The sequence below is a fragment of the Palaemon carinicauda genome, unplaced genomic scaffold (genome assembly GCF_036898095.1).
Source record: "Palaemon carinicauda isolate YSFRI2023 unplaced genomic scaffold, ASM3689809v2 scaffold167, whole genome shotgun sequence".
Classification (NCBI taxonomy): Eukaryota; Metazoa; Arthropoda; class Malacostraca; order Decapoda; family Palaemonidae; genus Palaemon; species Palaemon carinicauda.
Genome location: NW_027169225.1, coordinates 83426 through 104825, shown reverse-complemented (window position 1 = coordinate 104825; position 21400 = coordinate 83426). Strand labels below are relative to the sequence as shown.

Here is a 21400-nt window from a genome sequence, read left to right as displayed (position 1 = left end):
ATGATATTTACAGATATATTTGATTACGAAATCATTGTCTTCGAGTTTGTTTAATAAAAGTTGCAATTTTAAACTATACTTTATCTGAAATAAGTATATTGTTGGCATTTAATCCTTACAATAACGTATATTCTAATTAAGGTTATGATTTGGTAATTGATCGGTTCAATTTAATTATATAATATGTTTAAATGTATTTAACTCAATATATAATACCCCATGTGTTAAGAACTTTAAGAATTTGGAAATTTGGGCATGATTCTTCAGTGGTAAACTCCTGGCTACTTATTGCCTTCGTGTACTACGGTTTCACACACATACGAACACACATAACATCGTAGCCAGAATCTTAGTCAATTATTCCTTTAAATATGACTTATTTGTTTAACTTACGGCCTTTAATAAGATTCTTTATTTATTTTATTTAGATATTAATAGTATTACTAAGATAATTTTATTTAGAAAATAGTTTTCAAGCTCTAAATAATCTAAAATACGTATAGGCTTTTCACCCCATTCATTTATAGACAGGAATCTCTGACGTCACATCACACATTTTGAGAAAATAAAAATTGGGCTTTAAACTATAAGCAGATAATACTCTGTTCTACCTTTCAATTTCAACAATACAAGATACAAAGAAGAAAATTGATGAGATAATAACTGAAATAAAAACATGGATGCAGAGGAAAGAAGCTTAGATTAAATGATGATTAAATAGAATGTATACAGAGCAAAATATAAACAGGAAAGAAATTATTTTCATACACCAAGGTCTGTCTGAACAAACTCTTATTAGTGTTTGATAAAGGGCGAGAAATAAAGTTAAAAATCCCTAAAAAGTAAAAGTAAAAGAAATTGCCGATAAATAAAGTTATAAATCCCTAGAAATAAAAGTAAATACCACATGAAATTAGAACGAATTATTGTAGTGTCTCTTATATCTACTTAATATAAAACATAAATTTGATAATATATACGTATAAGGTGTTAATTTTCGTTATAAAAATAATTAAATATAATAATAATACATAGTTTTATCATATTAAAATTGTTATAAATGAGAAAAAATACTTTAAACTGAGATACAATATAAGAAAAATGAGGCCCTGGATGGCAGAAATGGTGGAACGGAATATACGTAAACAAACTTGTGGCTTCAATGGCGTGTTAAATTAGTGCACCAAAAAAGGTGAAAAAATCTATTTCAACTATATTTAACGGTAAGATTAAAGTAAATTATTACATTTATTTAGGAATATATTCATTGTTTAATATATAGATATAGATATCATAGCCTAAATCATTAGTATATACAATTAAATAGCCCAAGATTATGTCTTGCTTAGGAGCTATTCATTCGGCCCAAGAAGGTGTTAATTTTACCATTTAAAATAATACCCAAAGGAGTCATTGCTATTTTGGTGTAAGTTTAACCCCATAGGTGACCTGGTGAAATTATATTTCACTAAGTTATTTATTTGCCGTGAAAAGAAGTGTAATTTGTGAAGAAAACAGACGTTTTTCTATGAGAAACATGTGTTTTAGTAGATAAGTTTGTCCCGTCCGTAACTAGAATATAACCGTAGATCGTAGGGCCAAACTGTGTCAGTAATGAAAATTTAGTTTTAAGTATTTACTGTAGCACAATGTTCCTCACTGGTTATGCAACCTGTCAAAAATGACTGCTTAATATTTAAGGGGGTGTATGTATGATAGCGGCCACCTGTGTGTATTATTATGTCTAACTTAGAATACGGCAGTGTAAGGAGGGTCGCAGGGGGCATTAGGCCCCTGTTAGGTAAGGACAGGGCTTGTAGGATAGGTTAGGGGGAAAGTTTAGGTTAGTTGATGTCCATTTTTTAATGAAAATGTGAGGAACTGGCCACTGATGTACAAAGGCTCTGCCATCTTTTTTCTTGTCAGAACTGGTCTCGGGGTGTATGTATGATGGTGGCCACCTGAATGTATTGTGGCTAACTTAGAATACAGCAGTGTGAGGGGGGTTGCAGAGGGGACGTTAACCCCCTGTTAGGTAAGTAAATAAGGACACGGCTTGTGGGTTAGGTTAGGGGGGGAAAGTTGTGGAATGATCTTCCTATTTGGGTAGTTGAATCAGTAGAACTTCAAAAGTTCAAAGTTGGAGCAAATGTTTTTATGTTGACCAGGCTGACATGAGTCTTTTTATAGTTTATATATGACATATCTGTTCTTGACATTGTTAATAGTTTATGTATAACATATCTGTTTTGACGTTGTTACTGTTTTTAGAATGATTTATTGTTAATTTGTTCTCATCATTTATTTATTTCCATATTTCCTATCCTCACTGGACTATTTTCTCCAATTGGAGCCCTTGGGCTTATAGCATCTTGCTTTTCCAACTAGGGTTGTAGCTTGGCTAGTAATAATGATAATAATAATGTCCATTTTTAATCCACACATGAGGAACTGGCCGCTGATATACAAAGTCTCCCTGGTCTCGTGACTTGGGGAGTGCAAATAAAGAAATGAACTGCGTGAATCAATATATAGTTTAGGGAATGAAATTTACATATAGCAACGGAATACTGTATTTTCCATAATGAATTACAGATATAAAACTTTTGGGTGTTGACAAGATGTTTACGAGTGTTTGGTACTTGAATTGAGGTCCCTAAAATGATGAGGAACTGCCTGAAATAGGCATAATTGAGTCTTTTTTAGTAAACCTGGCATTGATCCAAGTTATCTGTGTTTGTTCCTTAACATAATGCAAACTTTTTACTGTTGATGATAGTATGAGCAAAGCTTCAATGTCTGCTTAAGCTTTAAGTGAGGTAGTTGTAGGACCCTCCCACCCACCAAGTAGCGTAACTTTCACTTTGTTTCTGGCTGTTGTATCAAAAGCACATTATAAAATATTGTAATAAAACATATATAATTTGTTCTCTGGTCTTGGGTAGTGCCATAGTCTCTGTACCATGGTCTTCCACTGTCTTGGATTAAAGGTCTCTTGCTTGAGGGTACACTCATGCACACTATTCTATCGTATTTCTCTTCCTCTTGTTTTGTTAAAGTTTTTATAGTTTATATAGGAAATTTTTATGGTGGTACTTTTCTTTAAATATTCTACCTTTCCTTGTATCCTTTCCTCACTGGGTTACTTTCCCTGTTGGAGCCCCTGGGCTTATAGCATATCCTGCTTTTCCAACTAGGGTTGTAGCTTAGCAAGTAATAATGATAATAATGATTTAATGCAGTAAGTAATATGACGTTTGTAATATGAAGAGGGACTATTTGTCGAATTTTCCAACTGAAAATTGTTGGCATATGAGTTAGGTTAGGTCCACCCTAGGCCAAAATTGAACAGAATTTGACGTGCAAACCATTGAGCTTCGAATAGCTTCTTGGAACCTATTAAGTTTGTAAGTTGAGGACTTTTCTTATCTCGCTATTTTGATCTTGCAGTGACTAAAACACAGGACTTGATGGCTTGGGTACTAGGTAGAGACTGCCCTTTATTCATATGCTACATGGGACTACATGATACCACATCCCCCTTATCACATATAAAGAGTTAATTACACATAATAACTAATCTGGCATATAAGTACAAAGAGATAAACGATGAAAGTTCCATATTCAAACGTATTCCATTGTTTTCATCCCTTCACAATAAACATGCATAGTACAATTTGTGATTGTGGATAGTAATTCAGTGATACCTCTGGATACGAAAGTTTCTGCTTACAAAAAATTCAGGATACGAAAAGCGATACAAAGTTTTTTATGCCCCAGTATACAAAAAAATTTTCAGGATACGTAAAGCTTACGAGATCCCAACTCGACGCCGAGAGTACAGTACCTTTTTTTTCAGGGTATCAACCCCTAATTTAGGCATACAGGTAACAATACACCTTCACAGATCCAAAGGCTTTACATACAGTACCGTAACTTTTATACAGTAGTAAAGAAAATGTACCGTTTTCTTAGGGCTTGGAGGGGATAACGAGGCTATAACTACATTATTGAATAATCTCATAGTGGTTTCTGGAATCGATTAGGCTGTTTTTAACAGTTGGGTTAATTATTGAATGATAGAAATGGCTGCATTGCATGTTTATTACTACAGTTTAGCGTGTTTATGAAAGAAAAGGTGACTTTTTGTAAGGCTTGGAACGGATTAGGCTATTTACATGTAAAACGCGACTCAGGATACGAAAAAATCAGGATACGAAACCGTATCCTGAACGGATTACTTTCGTATCTTGAGGCATCACTGTATAAGCATAATAGCTATAAGCTTTGCAGACTTTGGTCTGAATAGTGTTGGTTACAGCAGGGCAGTCATAAATATGAAAATAAATAACAATTTTTTAATTTCTATTTCTTTTGGATGCAAAGAACAACAACACTAAAATATAGTAAAATGAAATGAAAACCTGATACACATATGTAACGACAGTGTTCGAAATGGAGCCTGTTCTCCAGTCCGAGACTCGTAACTTTTTAAATTAAATTCATTATTCTGAATCTTTTATCAGTCCTGAGACTGATAACTTTTCTAGTTGAGTTTCAAACTCTGATAACGACCTCTCAGCATTTTCGGTCATGAAACGAGGGGGGCCGTTTATTATTATTTAACTGGAGGTAGTTGCGGGTCGTGATGTGTGCGAGATGTGGTTCGTATCGGCCTGGTAGGTCAGTGGTCACATTGCGACCAAACATGAGCTCTGCGTGGCTGGTTGTCTCATTGTCGATCGGGGTGGCCCGTAAGTGCAGTAATGCAGTATGCATAGACTGCCTGTCTCAAGTCATTTTTGGATGATCGCCTTGCATGTTCCGACTGCGCGCTCTGCGAGGCTATTGGACTGAGGGTAATGTGGGCTTGATGTGATGTGCTCAATACCCCAGGCTTTTGTGAAGTCCCTCATTGCTGCTCCCGTGTATTGAGGTCCGTTGTCTGAGACCAGGGTTTTGGGGCATCCGAACAGCGAATACAGGAATTTGAGGTAGGTTGGCTACACTTTCAGATGACAGGTTTCTTAGTTCGGTGACTATCGTGAATTTTGTGAAATAATCAGTTGTGATCAGATATATCTTGTGACCAATTTGGAAGATATCCGAGGCGACTTTGAACCAGGGCGTTGGGGGAATGTCATGATGCGTGGTTACACTAGAACTTTGCTGGGGCTGGTACTTCTGGCATATGTCACATGCCCTGACCTTGTCCTCTATATTCTTTACGATGTTGGGCCAGAATACAGACTCCCGTGCCAGGGCTTGTGTTTTTGTGATCCCTTTGTGGGACCGGTGGAGCTGGTCCAGTATCCGGCCTCTGACCTCTTTGGGGATGATAACTTGTCGCCCTTTGAATATGACTCCGTCTTCCACGGCAAGGATTTCTCTGTATGAGAAAAACTGGCGGATATCGGGGTGACAGCCTTTTACTGAGGTAGGCCAACCCTCGATGATAGTATGCTTGAGAGTGCGCAGCACTGGGTCGGTGTCAGACCTATGTTGGACCTCTTCCAAAATCTGGGGACCAAATTTTATGAGTGCGACTGATATCACATCGATGTTATCTAGTTCTAGTCTGTCCACTCGTGTATCCAAGGGGATTTCCTTCTCATTTTGTGGGTTAGGAAGGCGTGATAGGGCGTCGGAGAGTACAATGGTTCGTCCTTCCTTGTACTTGACCCTCATGTTATACCCCTGTAGTTTCAAGAAAAGACGTTGTAGTCTAGGTGAGGCACTGACCAGATGTTAACGTGGGGTTTGTAGTCAGTGACGGCTTCGAAGTCTTCCGTATAGGTAGGTATGGAATTGTTGTACGCCCTGTACTAGTCCAAGGGCCTCTCGCTCGATATTGCTGTAATTTGCCTGCGTTGGTGTCAGGGCTTTGCTGGCGAAGGCTATTACCTTCCCGTCTTGGATGAGGGCCGCTCCGAGGCCTTTTTGCGATGCATCGACTTCAAGAGCCACGGGTCGAGTTGGGTCATAGTAAGATAGCGTGGTTGATGGCGCTATTTGGCATATCAGGTGTTGATAGGTGGATTCATGGTCTTCATCCCATTGGAAGGGCACATCTTCCTTGACCAGATCTCGAAGTCTTTGTGACTGAGCAGAGTAATGTGGTACATAGGGGCTGAGGTAAGTCATTACTCCCAGGAATCTCTGTAGTTCCTCTTTTTTGGAGGGTGACGGCATGTTATGCAGGTCCTGTACCTTTGACGGGTCTGGCATCATGCCCTTGCTGGTATAGCGTGTTCCGAAAAACTTGATTTCTGGTTTCGGAATGGAGCATTTCTTCGAGTTTAGGCTGAGCCCATGTTGGGTGGCACACTGCATGAACCCCATCAGGTTTTTGTCATGTTCCGACTGGTCTTTCCCACATATTGCCACGTCATCGGCAATGCCAACAACACCTGGGAGATTCTCGATGATAGAGTCCATCCTGGCTTGAAATATGTCCTGGCTTACATTCAGCCCGAATGGTAGTCTTGTCCAACAATACCGGCTGTGTGGTGTTCGGAACATTGTCAGTAGTTGCGAGTCCTCGTGTAGCTGTATACTCCAGTAGCCTGCTTTGGCTTCTAGCTTGGAGAACACCTTCACTTTGGAGAATACCGGGTTGATCTCTTCTAGAGTGGGAATCTTGTGGGGACATCTTTTGAGGTTTTGGTTGAGCCGCTTGGGGTCAAGGCAGATCCGTAGGCTTCTATCGGGATTTGTGACATACACGAGGCTGCTGCACCAGTCTGTGTGTTCGGTTACGCGTCTAATAACCCCCTCTTTCTTCATAGTGTCATGCTCAGACTTGATGCGGGGCTTCAGATGGATACTCACCTTACGGGGCGGATCACAGAAAGGTATCGCGTCATCCTTGAGTAGGAGAATTGCGGGCTCTTTCAATTTGCCGATACAGTCAAACTGTGCTGGGAATTGCGCTTTTAGTTGCTCGACTGATCTAATAGGGCCCTGTTGGCTTGGTTGCTCAGGTACTCCAGTAACGTCGTTGACTTTGATCTCCACAATACCAAGTTTTTGGCACGAGGGAAGGCCAAGTATAGCTGGGCCAGACACATCGACCACAAAGAACTTTTCTTGCGAGAATGCTGAGTTTGCGGACGCTGAGCATTAGTGACCCCAGGCAGGGAATATTGTTGCCACTGTATGATGTTAGTCTTACTGATGGTTCTGGGGGTATTACGAGGTTGGTGGGTGCATCACTAAACATTTGCTTGTATGTCCTCAAGGGCAGCGTATTGCCTCCGGAACCTGTGTTGATTTTGAGTTTCAGGGGCCCATAGGCTGGGGGGTTTTCATGCTTGACCATGAGCTTTGAGAATGCTTCTCGTTTCGTTGCCACTCCTATGTCGGATATCGTTATCATGTCGAAGTTTGGCATATAATCTGTTTGCTCATCAAGATCGGGGTTTTCCTTAGCCATGACTTCGTGTTGCCTGTGGCTAGGAGCCCAATTTGGACGTCGGTAGGAGCGCCCTCTTGTCTTGCTCTGGCGTTGTGTCTGCTGTGTGTTGTCTCCTGGCACTATTCTGCCTCCGACAGTTTTGCGGCACATCTTTTTCCAGTGCCCCCTTGATGCCACAACCACTGCATCTGTCATTGTAAGCGGGGCATGATCTTATGGGATGGCTAAGCCCGCAGTTCCCGCAGGGGTTGTCCGGGGTTTGTGGTTTGTTCCGTGGCTCGTTGCTTTCCCTTCGGATTGCATCCACGTTGGTATGGCTTGTACTTGCGTTCTCAGAGCTCATATGTATGGAGCGTAATGATGCCGTGGAGGCCGCAATGACCTCGTATTCCCGACCTTTCGATTTAGTTAGGAGTTCTTTCCGAAATTCCTCGAATGGTGTTCGTAGTATGGTCATTTCGATAAGTCGTTCGTTGAGTTCTCTGTTGTCAAACTCGTTCTTTCTCGCTTTTTCATGGAGTCGGGCCAGGAATTGACTGATTGTTTCGGCAGGTTTCTGTTTGGTATTTACGAATTGGAGGCGGTGAACTCGGAAATTTATTTTGACCGTTGCATCGACCTCACTTTCAACAAGCCTCCATATGTTCTGCGGCACGCGTTGCTCCTGTTCAGTGATGCCGCTCGCCAAGATACGCCTCATGCCCTCATCGCCGAGGGCGATTTTAATTTTAGTTGCTTGCTTGCTTGGGTCTGTGACTTCCTGGTCTTCGAGGTACAAGTTCATGCGCCTTGAATGCACGTAACGACTCGGCCAGGGGCTGGTGAGCCCAGTTCATACTTGGGCATTTAGGCTGGGCCATTATTGGATTTGGTTTCGAGAGGGTGTTACACAGTAGATGGATAGTGATTGAATTAATAACAGTTTACTGTTCACAAAGAGACACATGTAATAAGGGTATGGAAATCACTACAGCATTTGGCTGGCAAGCTTAGGGCATCGGGATTCAACTGGTCTACTGTTACATGTGTGAGTGCAACATCTTGGTAGTCCTAGTAACTTAGATTATAGTACAATCTACTGAATTTACAATGGGCAAAACAACGTGGATCGTCAGGTGTGCCTTGTTACATGATTATAACAGTACATGGCCCTTTTTCCTCTTTTCTTTCCCTTCACTTGGAGTGTGGCGGTATTGCTGTTACTTGCCGGATAGGACTTTGATGGAGGTAAACCTCCCAATGGAGCAACGTACGTGTGGGAGAGTATGAATAGAGATATATGCAAATCCATTTCCTACTGTATCCATGCATTAACAGACACCATATTTGTATCAATAGAAGTTTTTTCATAACCTTTTGTCAAGTTTTGGCAGAAACCTGGCTTATCACCCGGGACATCTTTTTCTCAGGTTGTTATAAGGGCGGCAGGGGTCAAACTTTATCTCCCTTTACCTGTGTGAATGCTTTGACATCCCAGGAATTGAACCAACCAGTTTGGTTATAGGGACTTCCTGTCTCCTCGTTATAAGTCTCTGGTTAAAGGACAAATATTTGTATTTGTGAAGGAACGAATCACACAAATCTGAGACCTTTTAACTTTCTTCCTCAACTGCCCTACAAGTCTTAGGTTAAGGCCAAAGTGGCTTCTCTGTAGCCTGTCTGGTGGACAGAGCTTACCCGCCTCCTTGCAGTGACTACCCACGACATTTTATAAATATTGAGAGTCAAGTTCCAGCTCATATTGAAGGACTCAAGTTTGTATAGTTAGGAAAAATACAAATTACTAAAAGAATATCTTGATTTTGATTTTCTATTAACTGAAAGTTGAGTATTGAATAATGAATAATTACTCAGAATATTAATCTTTGATAAAAATTAGGTACAGTATTTTCCTCAGAGCACTGCTTAGTATGCATGCAAGATAATTTTAATGCTAAGATCTCAACATTATTAGTAGTACTGATTTACGTGTTATATTTTTTGTCTCATTTCAGGTCTCGACAGAAATGATGCTTTGCGTAAGCAGTATGCGGGAAGTAGGAGAGAAGAGTACCCGAATCTTGAAGTTTACTTTGGAGGAAGATGGCAAGAATATTGGTTGCCACTAATGCAGTTGTGTCATGAAGACACCACCCTACATCTCTGTAGTAGAGGTAAGAAGGATTTGAATTCTTACCTTTACATAAAGGATTTATTTCTAAACCGTCAAGTTTCTTAAAAGTGATTGTAATGATAAATTCTGTTAGGTCTATTAGAGTATTTTGTAGAGTAGTTTATGCAGGAAAGCTGCATTTACAAACATAGTAGGCCAGCATATCTGTTAAACAGCGGCACAGCAGTATCTAGAATGGTAAACGTGTTGCCTTAGTTTAACGGACAGTTATTTGCTGGCTGGATTTGCTCTCCTCAGATAATGTTTGTGATATTAAGTAATGTGAAAACCTTTTTGGGAATGAATTGAATCTGGTTAAATAATTTTTAAAACTATTTGTTCTTACATGAATACAAAGCATTGTCCCTTAATAGAAAGAATGATTTCAGCTGGAAAGCATCTGGTAAAACTTTTGATAAGGTGATAGTTGTCTCTGGCAGGCGGAAGGTGAGCCCCTCCCTTATTAAAGGCAACTGAGCTTTGGTATCGGTTTGTAGCGCACGTGTATTACACACGCTCGTACACTGGAAAGGTATTTCTATTTTTTTGTATATTGTCGTTATCGCTTTCCCCTCGCACTGATAACCTGTTCATGCCTGTGTGTTCTTGAATCATTGTGTTTGAATATTTATGTCGTTCTTGGCAGGAACCGGTTGTGTATACTCTTGATTTGTCCAAATAAAGTTACTGTAGTTGCATTTGACTCATCTCTTAGTCACCTCCTAATGGCTTGCTTACACATTGGTGACCAGCGGAGTGACCTGTCCCTCCTGCCTGCCCTCCCCCCCCCTACTGCTATGCCTTACTGTTTTAAGATGCTGCCCACCTAACCTGCCTTTTTGGCACATGCTGCCCCAATGAAACTACCACCCTTCACTAGCAGAAAAGTGTTCGCCTGGTTCCAGCATGCCGAAGTCCAGTTTTGTATCAAGGGCGTCATGCACTAAAGCTTATTACGTTGTCGCGGCGATCCCCAGGATAATTTAATCTTGGCACTTATATAAGCACTGAGAGGCCAAGTTTGCTTGCACAGTTGTCGGCTAGGATTCTCTTAGTTTGCGGACCATCTGGCGAGTGTCATAAAGGAAATAGATTCTTTGATGGAACTTTGAAATAATAATATCCAAGAAGACCCATCGATAAGAGTCGCTGAACTGTGACTCCTACAATTTCTCTCCCAGTGGTAGAAACAGTGTAGTATTTAGAACCTTACCCTAGGATAAGCGATACTTTATTAGTATGTTCTTGCTTCTTTCGTCAGGTAATACAGTTGGATACGTACGTGGAATGTAGCCATCCCAAAGTAGAAGGATTGGCATACACTACATAGCTCACGGAGCTGCTACCTGCTCTCGGTTCCGACGAGAACAAGCTTACACTACTGGCAGGGTGAAGAAAAAGATTTCCAGGAGCACCGTTTTCTCTCTTCGGAAAGCCATCAGACGGGCGGATCCTGCAGGGGTAATTTCCAAAAAAGCGCACAAAGTCAGAAGTCTAGGTTTGACATGAGCCTTCAGGAAGAGTCTCTCAGCGGCTGGAGTCTGGAAATGTCAGACAATCTTCACCACTCACTATCTTGAGGGATATACACACAGGTCCCTGAATACTTTTACCCTCGGTCCGTTGGTATCTTGGATAGCTTCGAATAATCTTGTCCACCTAGCGTGGGACGTCACTCGAGTTCTCGTGTCTCTTAAGAGACCTTTTGAGATGGGAGTCATATAGGAATCTAAATTGAGTATAGTGTATCTGTGGATGAGATCATGATGAGGGGTAGATGGAAATGGTTTGGTCATGCTCTTCGCACTCCCCAGGAGAGATTAGTTCACCAGACGTTCAGCTGGGCTCTACAAGACACTAGAAGAGTTGGAAACCCAGGCCTACATTGCTGAGGACTATGAAGCGTGAAGTAGGAGATGATGAATGGAGAAGTATTGAAGTAAAAGCTCAAGATAGAGACAACTGGCGAGATCTAACCGAGGCCTTTTGCATCAATAGGCTTAAGAGGAGATGATAATGATATGATATCTGAATATTGGTCCAGGTCTTATTGATATGTCTGTATTTGATTGTGTGTGACTAATTCAGTAATAAACCTATGTACTCTTCATGCCTTAGCTTATTCAAGTCGGGTAGTTTAAAGTACATACTCTGCACCTCTGTTTCACCTGTATACAATGGCGTGCCGAGTAATTTTGCGTATTTCCGTTGTATTACGGTAGTACTGTAATAGTTGGTTAATGTCATATGGCATTTCATTTCTGGAGTAGAGAAGGATCAGTTTCACCGCTAGAGGTTCTCAGGGTATTGAGTACATACTTAGATCTTCGAAAACTGGACTTCTGTGCAGTTCTAGCGTGTGGATATTTCCGCTACCCCAGATTGGGTTAATGTAAAGCAATTGGTCTGTAGTGAAATAATTATATATTAAGAATGGTATTGTGATTTTAAGAAGAAAATCTTTAGACTATTAACCCCTTTTACCCCCAAAGGACGTACTGGTACGTTTCACAAAACCCATCCCTTTACCCCCATGGACGTACCGGTACGTCCTTGCAAAAAAATGCTATATTTTTGATAATATTTTGAAAAAAATCAGGCATTTTCCAAGAGAATGAGACAAACCTGACCTCTCTATGACAAAAAATAAGGCTGTTAGAGCCATTTTAAAAATATATACTGCAAAATATGCTGGGAAAAAAATAACCCCCTGGGGGTTAAGGGTTGGAAATTTCCAAAGAGCCTGGGGGTAAAAGGGTTAAGCTGGATATATGTGAGCTTATTTTTTTCTGAATCCTTAGTTATGTTTTTCATGCTATTGAGTTGTAATTTATCAACGTAGAGTTTTTATTAGTACTTCGAAGCGATGGGTATTTGAGTGTGAGAATCTCCACTTAAAAACTTCATGAGTCTTCATGTTAAGTAGAAGAATTTAAGGAATAAGTAGTATTATGAAATGATTATTTGAATGACTTCAAAGTAGTTAATGCAAGAAATGCTAAAATTCATACTTTTCTTCACAGATTTTGAACTCTACGATGACTGTCTGCAAAGGAAGGAAGCTGAAAGCCTGTTTGTATGGTTATGAACACATCTCGGGGGCACTGTGGCTCATCATTTCCCCACTCAACTCCACAGTGTGATGGCCTTTCTGACACGTGTAAGACTTGATGTAACATGACTTCTACAATTGGCCAATGCCGAGACCATTGTGTTGTTCAGTCTTTGGATAAATATCAAGACACCAATCTACATCGCTCTAATAAAGGTAACAAGGATTTGAATACTAATGAACAGTAGACTAATGATAATTCTTTATGTCTGTTTACCAAGTCCTTCCCCCAATTTTGGGGGGTAGTGGATATCGAAAAAGGAACAAAAGGGAACGTTTCCTCCCTTTGCTCCTCCCAGCTTGACGTGGGATTCAGCCGGGTTATGTCCCCTGTGGCCCCAGGGGCATAACATAAATTAGAATAACGTCGACGTATCCCTGCGTGTCGTAAGAGGCGACTAAAAGGGACAGGACGAGGGAACTGGGAACCCCCCTCTCCTGTAATTTTGTTCCTAAGAGATATCATTCTTTTTGTAAAGGATTAATTTCTAGACTGCTAAGTTTTGTAAATGTGATTATAAAAATGAATTCTATTAAGTCTGGTATTTTTAAAGGTACTGTATTGTGTAGGTTTGCATTTTTCTCACGCGTCTTGCATTCATGAACGTTTCAGACCTTAGCCGGCATATCCGTTAAACCTTTTACCCCTAAAGGACGTACTGGTACGTTTCACAAAACCCATCCCTTTACCCCCATGGACGTACCGGTACGTCCTTGCAAAAAAATGCTATAAAAATTATTTTTTTCATAATCTTGATAATTTTTTGAGAAAATTCAGGCATTTTTCAAGAGAATGAGACCAACCTGACCTCTCTATTGACAAAAATTAAGGCTGTTAGAGCCATTTAAAAAAAAATATACTGCAAAATGTGCTGGGAAAAAAATAACCCCCTGGGGGTTAAGGGTTGGAAATTTCCAAATACCCCGGGGGTAAAAGGGTTAAGAAATATAAAAATCTGTTAGGTAAGGAATAAAAAAATTGATTAAATCAGCCTTTTAGAGTATTTGTTTTTACACAGAAATCATTATCCCTTACTAGCCAAGCTATGACCCTAGATGGAAAAGCAAAATGCTACAAGCCTATGGGCTCCATCAGGGTAGGTAGTCTAGTGATGAAAGGAAGTAAGGGAATAGCAAGTAAACTATACAGTATATAAGTAATGAATAAAGATACATGAAATATTTTAGGATAAGTAATAGAAGAGTTGAAAGACCCAGGCCTACATGGCTGAGGACTATGTGTTGTTAAGCAGGAGCTGATGAATGGAGAAGTATTGATTTAAAAGCTCGAGATAAAAACGACTGGTGAAATCTTAGAAAATTGGGTTAATGTAGAGCAATTGGTTTGTAGTGAAATAATTATATTTTGAAGAATAATAATAAAATTGTAAGAAGAAATTTTTTAGCTCTTGACTATAAAAAGCCCTTTCTGAGTGGGAATAGCTTGATGTCGTGAAAGGGTTTGCGTATCGCCATGATCAGCAAAGCTGTACTAGTCTGGCCCACCCATACTAGGTTGGTTTACAGTGAACGATCAGATGAAAATCTCCCACCGTCACCAATCCGCACTGGCCAATGCAGTGATAAGAACATGCCAAATCCCAGATATAGATTAACATGACTGAGGCCTTTGTTCTGAAGTGAACTAGAAATGGCTACATTTGTTGTATAAAAAGCAAGTGAACAGTAACAGTTGAGCAGAGTAAATATGTAGGTGCTATTATAGTATGCTATCTACCGTCGATTTTGCTATCTACCACCCCTCTCTGACTATAGTATGATACCCACCATCAGTCCCTAAGGGTACGGTCTACTTGCTAATCCGCCTCTAATAAGGAGGATCACTACCGACTTGATAACCCAACCTAACCTAACCTAACTCAACCCAACCTAACCTAACTTACAAACTGCTTATAATTATGCACCCATGTACTAACCTAATCTAACCCAACCTAACCTAACCTAACTCAACCCAACCTAACCTAACTTACAAACTGTTTATAATTATGCACCCATGTCCTAACATAGTCTAACCCAACCTAACCTAACCTAACCTAACTCAACTCAACCCAACCCAACCTAACTTACAAACTGCTTATAATTTTGCACCCATGTCCTAACATAGTCTAACCCAACCTAACCTAACTTACAAACTGCTTATAATTTTGCACCCATGTCCTAACATAGTCTAACCCAACCTAACCTAACTTACAAACTGCTTATAATTATGCACCCATGTCCTAAAATAGTCTAAACCAACCTAACCTAACCTACAAACTGCTTATAATTATGCACCCATGTCCTAAAATAGTCTAAACCAACCTAACCTAACCTACAAACTGCTTATAATTATGCACCCATGTCCTAACATAGTCTAACCCAACCTAACCTAACCTACAAACTGCTTATAATTTTGCACCCATGTCCTAACATAGTCTAACCCAACCTAACCTAACCTACAAACTGCTTATAATTATGCACCCATGTCCTAACATAGTCTAACCCAACCTAACCTAACCTACAAACTGCTTATAATTATGCACCCATGTCCTAACATAGTCTAACCCAACCTAACCTAACCTACAAACTGCTTATAATTATGCACCCATGTCCTAACATAGTCTAACCCAACCTAACCTAACCTACAAACTGCTTTAATTTTGCACCCATGTCCTAACATAGTCTAACCCAACCTAACCTAACTTACAAACTGCTTATAATTATGCACCCATGTCCTAACATAGTCTAACCCAACCTAACCTAACCTACAAACTGCTTATAATTATGCACCCATGTCCTAACATAGTCTAACCCAACCTAACCTAACCTACAAACTGCTTATAATTATGCACCCATGTCCTAGCATAGTCTAACCCAACCTAACCTAACCTACAAACTGCTTATAATTTTGCACCCATGTCCTAACATAGTCTAACCCAACCTAACCTAACCTACAAACTGTTTATAATTATGCACCCATGTCCTAACATAGTCTAACCCAACCTAACCTAACCTACAAACTGTTTATAATTTTGCACCCATGTCCTAACATAGTCTAACCCAACCTAACCTAACTTACAAACTGTTTATAATTATGCACCCATGTCCTAACATAGTCTAACCCAACCTAACCTAACTTACAAACTGCTTATAATTATGCACCCATGTCCTAATCTAACCTAACCTAACCCAACCTACAAACTGTTTATAATTAAGCATCCATGTTGTCCTGCCAATAAATATTATTAAACTATCATTAAAGTCCAATGAGGATAACATACTGGTGGTAAGTAATCTGTTTGATAATCCTCATCAAACAGGAGGATTAACATTGACGGCAGATAACATACTTTGTGGTAGATACCATACTATATTAGAAATTTGACGGTAGATAGTATACTATAATAGCACCTAAATGTAACTGTTAATGTTGCCAAGAGTCCTTCATTCTGTTTTTCATATTATTGAGTAATTTATCAACACAGTTTTTATTACAATGTTTTGAAATGACGAGCTATTTTAGCGTGATATTTTTCACCTCATTAGTCTTCATACTTTAACCTATTCAAGTACACAAACTTAACCCTTTTACCCCCAAAGGACGTACTGGTACGTTTCACAAAACCCACCCTTTTACCCCCATGGATGTACCGGTACGTCCTTGCATAAAAATGCTATTTAATTTTTTTTTTCATATTTTTGATAATTTTTTGAGAAAATTCAGGCATTTCTCAAGAGATTGAGACCAACTTGACCTCTCTATGACAAAAATTAAGGCTGTTAGAGCAATTTAAAAAAAATATACTGCAAAATGTACTGGGAAAAAAATAACCCCCTGGGGGTTAAGGGTTGGAAATTTCCAAAGAGCCTGGGGGTAAAGGGTTAACCTATTAAAGTACACAAACTTAAATGATGCCAAGAAACTGTTTGTAAAAGTCAAATTGCTGTAAGTTGAATTTTTGATAAATTTAGACCTAACCTGAACCCCATCCCTATGAGTTCCAGCTACAAAATTCAACAAATAATCAAGTTTCTTATAAAATAGATATTAGGTTACCACAAATGTCGTTTTGCCTGCTGTATTAAATGATATAATATTATTTTATTACTGTATTTCTTTAGCTTTGGTATTTTCAGTTATATTTTTCTCTGTATCCGAATTTTTGAAAGTCAAGGACCTTTTGTAGTATGAAAAGTCATGGAATGAATTATTATGTTTTTAAAGTGTTGTATTTTGGTTGTTCATTGCTTCTTATATTGTTTATTTATCTCCTTATTTCCTTTCCTCATTGGGCTATTCTTCCCTGTTGGAGGCCTGGAGCTTATAGTATCTTGCTTTTCCAACAGAGGTTGTAGCTTAGTTAGTAATAATAATAATAATAATAATAATAATAATAATAATCACTTTAAATCAGTTAATGAAAAACATGTTAAAATCGCAATTTTCTCTTACAGATGTTGGTGCGTTACGGCTGCATGAAGAGAATCGACCGAAGAGATTCCCACCAATTCAAGCATCCCCAAGGACGAGAATTTCATCAAGAACTCGCATCTGATCCATCTCCTTGGAAAGAGAAGCCATATTGAAAAGAATAGCGTAATACTTGGAATGTCGTAAAGGTGTATTGAATGTATCATTCTCTGTATGAGAAATATTAGGTATTGTTTAGAAGTGTATTAGAAGGAGGAACAGGTGTCTGTAGCTTTAGTCTGTACATTTGTGGTGAAAAGTAAACTATTTTTTATGTTATTTTGTACAGTATAGTTAAATCAAACTATTCATATATAGGTCCTCAACTTACAATAAAACAATATTTTATCATTTAATACAGTAAGAAAGATAACATTTGTAATATCCTGTTATTGATTTCATATGAAACCTGACTATTTGTTAACTTTTTTAGCTGGAAATCATAGGTATGGCATTCAGGTTAGGTCTAAACTAGTCCAAAATGTAAAAGAATTGGACTTACAAACAATTTGTCTTACAAACAGCTTCTTGGGATCAATTAATTTTGCAAGTTGAGGACCTGTAAGGGAATGTGTGGAAAAGCATTTGTTTTATCCGCTGAAGATAGGAGATACAGAAAGATATGTACTGTATGAATTAACCCTTTTACCCCCACCACAAGGTTAAATTTCGAGCACATTTTGCTATATATTCTTTTTAAATTGCTCTAACAGGCTTAATTTTTGTCCTAGAGAGGTCAGGTTGGTCTCATTCTCTTGGAAAATGCCTGAAGTTTCTCATAAAATGATCGAAAATATGTAAAAACATGTAATTAACAGTGTTTTGCAAGAACGTACCGGTACGTCCTTTGGGGGGAAAGGGATAAGGTATATTATTTAGATACAGTGTGTGAACTTGAATGTATTCGATCTCGTTCTAATTCTGTTTGATGAATTTAGACTTAGATGTCCATAATTGCAGGGATTAACAAAAGGTTATTACTCTTTCATAAAAATTTTTAGCTTTTTGAGGTTATCAGTTTTTTCATCAGAAGGGTAAAGTCAAATCTGACCGTTTACGTAATTGTATAAAAGCCTTCGATGCTTGTAGTCTGAGCTCTGTAAGAAACACTTAAACCTAAAAGAGCTTTATATTATGATATATCACAGTTAACTTTATAGGCGTCATAAAATACAGGGATTGGTGAAATCATTGTTAGTTCCGTATGTGGGAGACAAACCTTTTGCTATAAATAGCTAAAGGGTTGTATCGTTAGGAAAAAATACAAATTATTTCCATAATTGTCATTTTTAGAAGGAAAACTTTCGATAAAGTTTCTGTAGTACTGTACTTGTTCAGGTTTCATTAGGGTCGTAGTTGAATTTCTCCACGATTTAACGCATTCAGTAACAAGAAACACGCTGAAGGGAAGGGATAGCAAAAGTCATTATTTTCAGAAGGGAGAATTCTAATTGAGTTTCCGTAGTTCCTGCTCAGGTTTCGTTGCCGTCGCGGTTGAATTTTTCAATAGTTTAATGTGTTCAGTATTGTTGAAAGGAACTTAGGAGCAAGAAGTAACCTTAAAATAGTATTTTGAACTTAATAGAATTCATCTGCTAGGAGCAAGAAGTACCTTTAGAACAGTATGTTGAACTTAGAATTTATCTGCAAAGGTCACATTACTTACGAATGTAGGCTTAGTCACCGATAAAGAATTATTCTCATCAAGCACCTATAGTTCCATGCATTTATGTACTCCATGTTAAGCAGACATCCTGGCATTCTGTTCCTCAAGTGTATTCGAATTGTATCTGATTTTTAGGGCTTACTAGGTATGTTTATAACGTTATTAATAGGCAGAAATACATTTAGGTTTTTATGAAAATTTCCATTTAAAAATATTCCTTTTTAAATTTTAAGAATTAACCCAGTCTTAGAAAAAATCCATTTCATCTGAATTGTGTAAAGTGATTTTGTAGAAAATAGATAATGGTTTTTAGTCTCTTCAGCTGTGATAAATGACTTTTGTAAACATATTTTCACCTGTGTAAATAGATAATGTTTTTTCTCTATTGCTAAAATACTTTTAAATGTATTTTGCCTGTTAATGATTTTAATAGGGTGTGATATTGTACATATACTGCAGAAGTGGTAACACCTCGCTCAATTGAAAAGGTCTCTAAACTTATTTTATAGTCATGGCCTCTGTATCACAGTTATTGGCAATATTGATTTATTAATTTTCTCACTGTTTTCCGTACTGTATTTGCTTGTAAGAGGATGATGTCACCTGTGAGGTGTATAGACCAATTGGTAAGGGACCTCTGATAGTGGATTTAACACGCCCCAGTTACTATACCGACACCCTATAAGGGTGAGCGAGCTGGGTATATTCCTGCCATTCCATGCAACTTTTTTCTCTGGTATATTTAGCAGTATTTATACCTTAGAAATGGTGCTTTATAAGGAGCATTTCACGGAGCGACACAGGTTGAGCCCAGAAATAGATTTTTCCTTCGTCAAAATCCCTTCCATAAGAACATTGACTATCCATCATAGGTTTATATAAAAAAGTCAAAGTATTCCTCAAATGATATTTATACATCTATTTTTGGGTGTCTTTTAGCCCATCATTAATATCTGCTAAGGTTTTAATTTTTCCCTGTATTAATGATTTGTCAGAGAGGATAAAGGTACCACTCAGTCTCTAAGCAGCTTGCGATTGTAAATTCGGTTCTAAACACGTTTAAACTAACTAATCGGCACAAAATATGTCGGTATAGTTTTTCTCGGAGTATATGCTGATACAGGGTTATCATATACCAGACTTTCTTTTTGTATAAATCTTGTTATGCAAGTTTATATATACACAACTGAAATTTCATTTGATAATAGCTTGGAAGTCGTTCTGATTTATATGTTGTGACAGTTTGTATGTACGGTTATTACATAGCGGTGATAAGTGTTTCTTCCTATGGTTTTAAATCTGGCTTCACAGATTGCCATTACAGGTCCTTAACTTACAAACTTAATTGGTTCCAAAAAGGCTGTTTATAAGTCAAATTATGTTAAATTCTATCCTAGGGTAGGCTTAACCTGAAACCCATGCCTATGATTTCCAGGTACATAAGTCAGCAAATAGTCGTGTTCCTAGGAAATAGATGTCAGGTTACCACAAATGTCTTTTTACTTACTATATCAAATGATATAATGTTATATTACAGTAATTTCTGTATCTTATTTGTATTAGTTTCAATTTGATTTGTTTGTATCTCTAAATGTTTTTAAATCGAGTGTTTTCAAGTCGACTGTGAGTTGGGGGGCCTTCTCTATCAGGACAAGTCAGAGACTTTAAAATCCCCACTGGAATAGAGACCTAGTCAGATTCCTCCAAAGAGTTCAATCAGTTGAGAAGTGTGTATAGAAGAAAAGGCTTGTAATCAAGATTTCTTTGAAGGTCTTTCAGGATTAGTTCATAGGGAGAGAGGTTTGAACGCTGTTGGATGAATTTCTAAGTTTCTCGTAAGTTTGAGAACACATTCGTGCTTATTTCCCTAAGTAGAAAGGAGAGGATTCTTTATTACAGATTGCAGTAGTACCCCAGTGTACGAGTTTTAATTTTTATTCCAAGAGCAAGCTCGTAATATTAAGTAATCATGTTTTAGAAATTTTTTCCCATAAGAAATAAAGGAAATTCACTCATGTATTCCATAAATACAAATAAAAACTCATTTTTAAAGGTTTGTAATGGAATTGAGTGAACAAATTATAACCCCTAACATTATAAAGGTGAATATTAAGTAAAATCTTTGCTTTTTAGACCAATACAATGCTCATAAACTAATTGAAATCTTTGTGCTTGTATACCAATTTGCTTTTACTGTATGCTAAATGACTCGTAAACCGAGGTACTACTGTAGTTTCTTTATCTGTATGATTGTAGGGAGGCATAGAATCTAAGAAGACCTTCATTATTAGATTTTTAAGCTCAATATATATTTCCCATATCTAAAGTACTCTGATGAACAACAAACATGTTTGTGAAGTAAATGTTTATTTCAGTCAGCCTGATGAAATTGTTGAATGAGATACTTTCCATGAGAACGTAGCCTCATCTTTAGAGGTTTTGAAGGGGACTTACTAAACTTTTAAAAACTGCATCGTAGAGGGATGTCATGCTTGAAATGTTTATCCTTTTATAGTATTTTATACCCAGAGGATAAATTATCTTCAAAGGGGATTCATTGAACAGTTGTGGGATCCGACAGA

At 38.2% G+C, this 21400-nt stretch overlaps 1 long non-coding RNA gene across 1 annotated transcript; it reads left to right on the top strand.

The window, feature by feature from the left end:
- The first annotated feature begins 1117 nt into the window (after positions 1-1117).
- Positions 1118-20606, top strand: LOC137635754 (uncharacterized). The gene is made up of 4 exons (XR_011042774.1): positions 1118-1223; positions 9412-9570; positions 12593-12837; positions 17137-20606. It is a non-coding gene; the product is annotated as an uncharacterized lncRNA (long non-coding RNA).
- Positions 20607-21400: the final 794 nt, after the last annotated feature.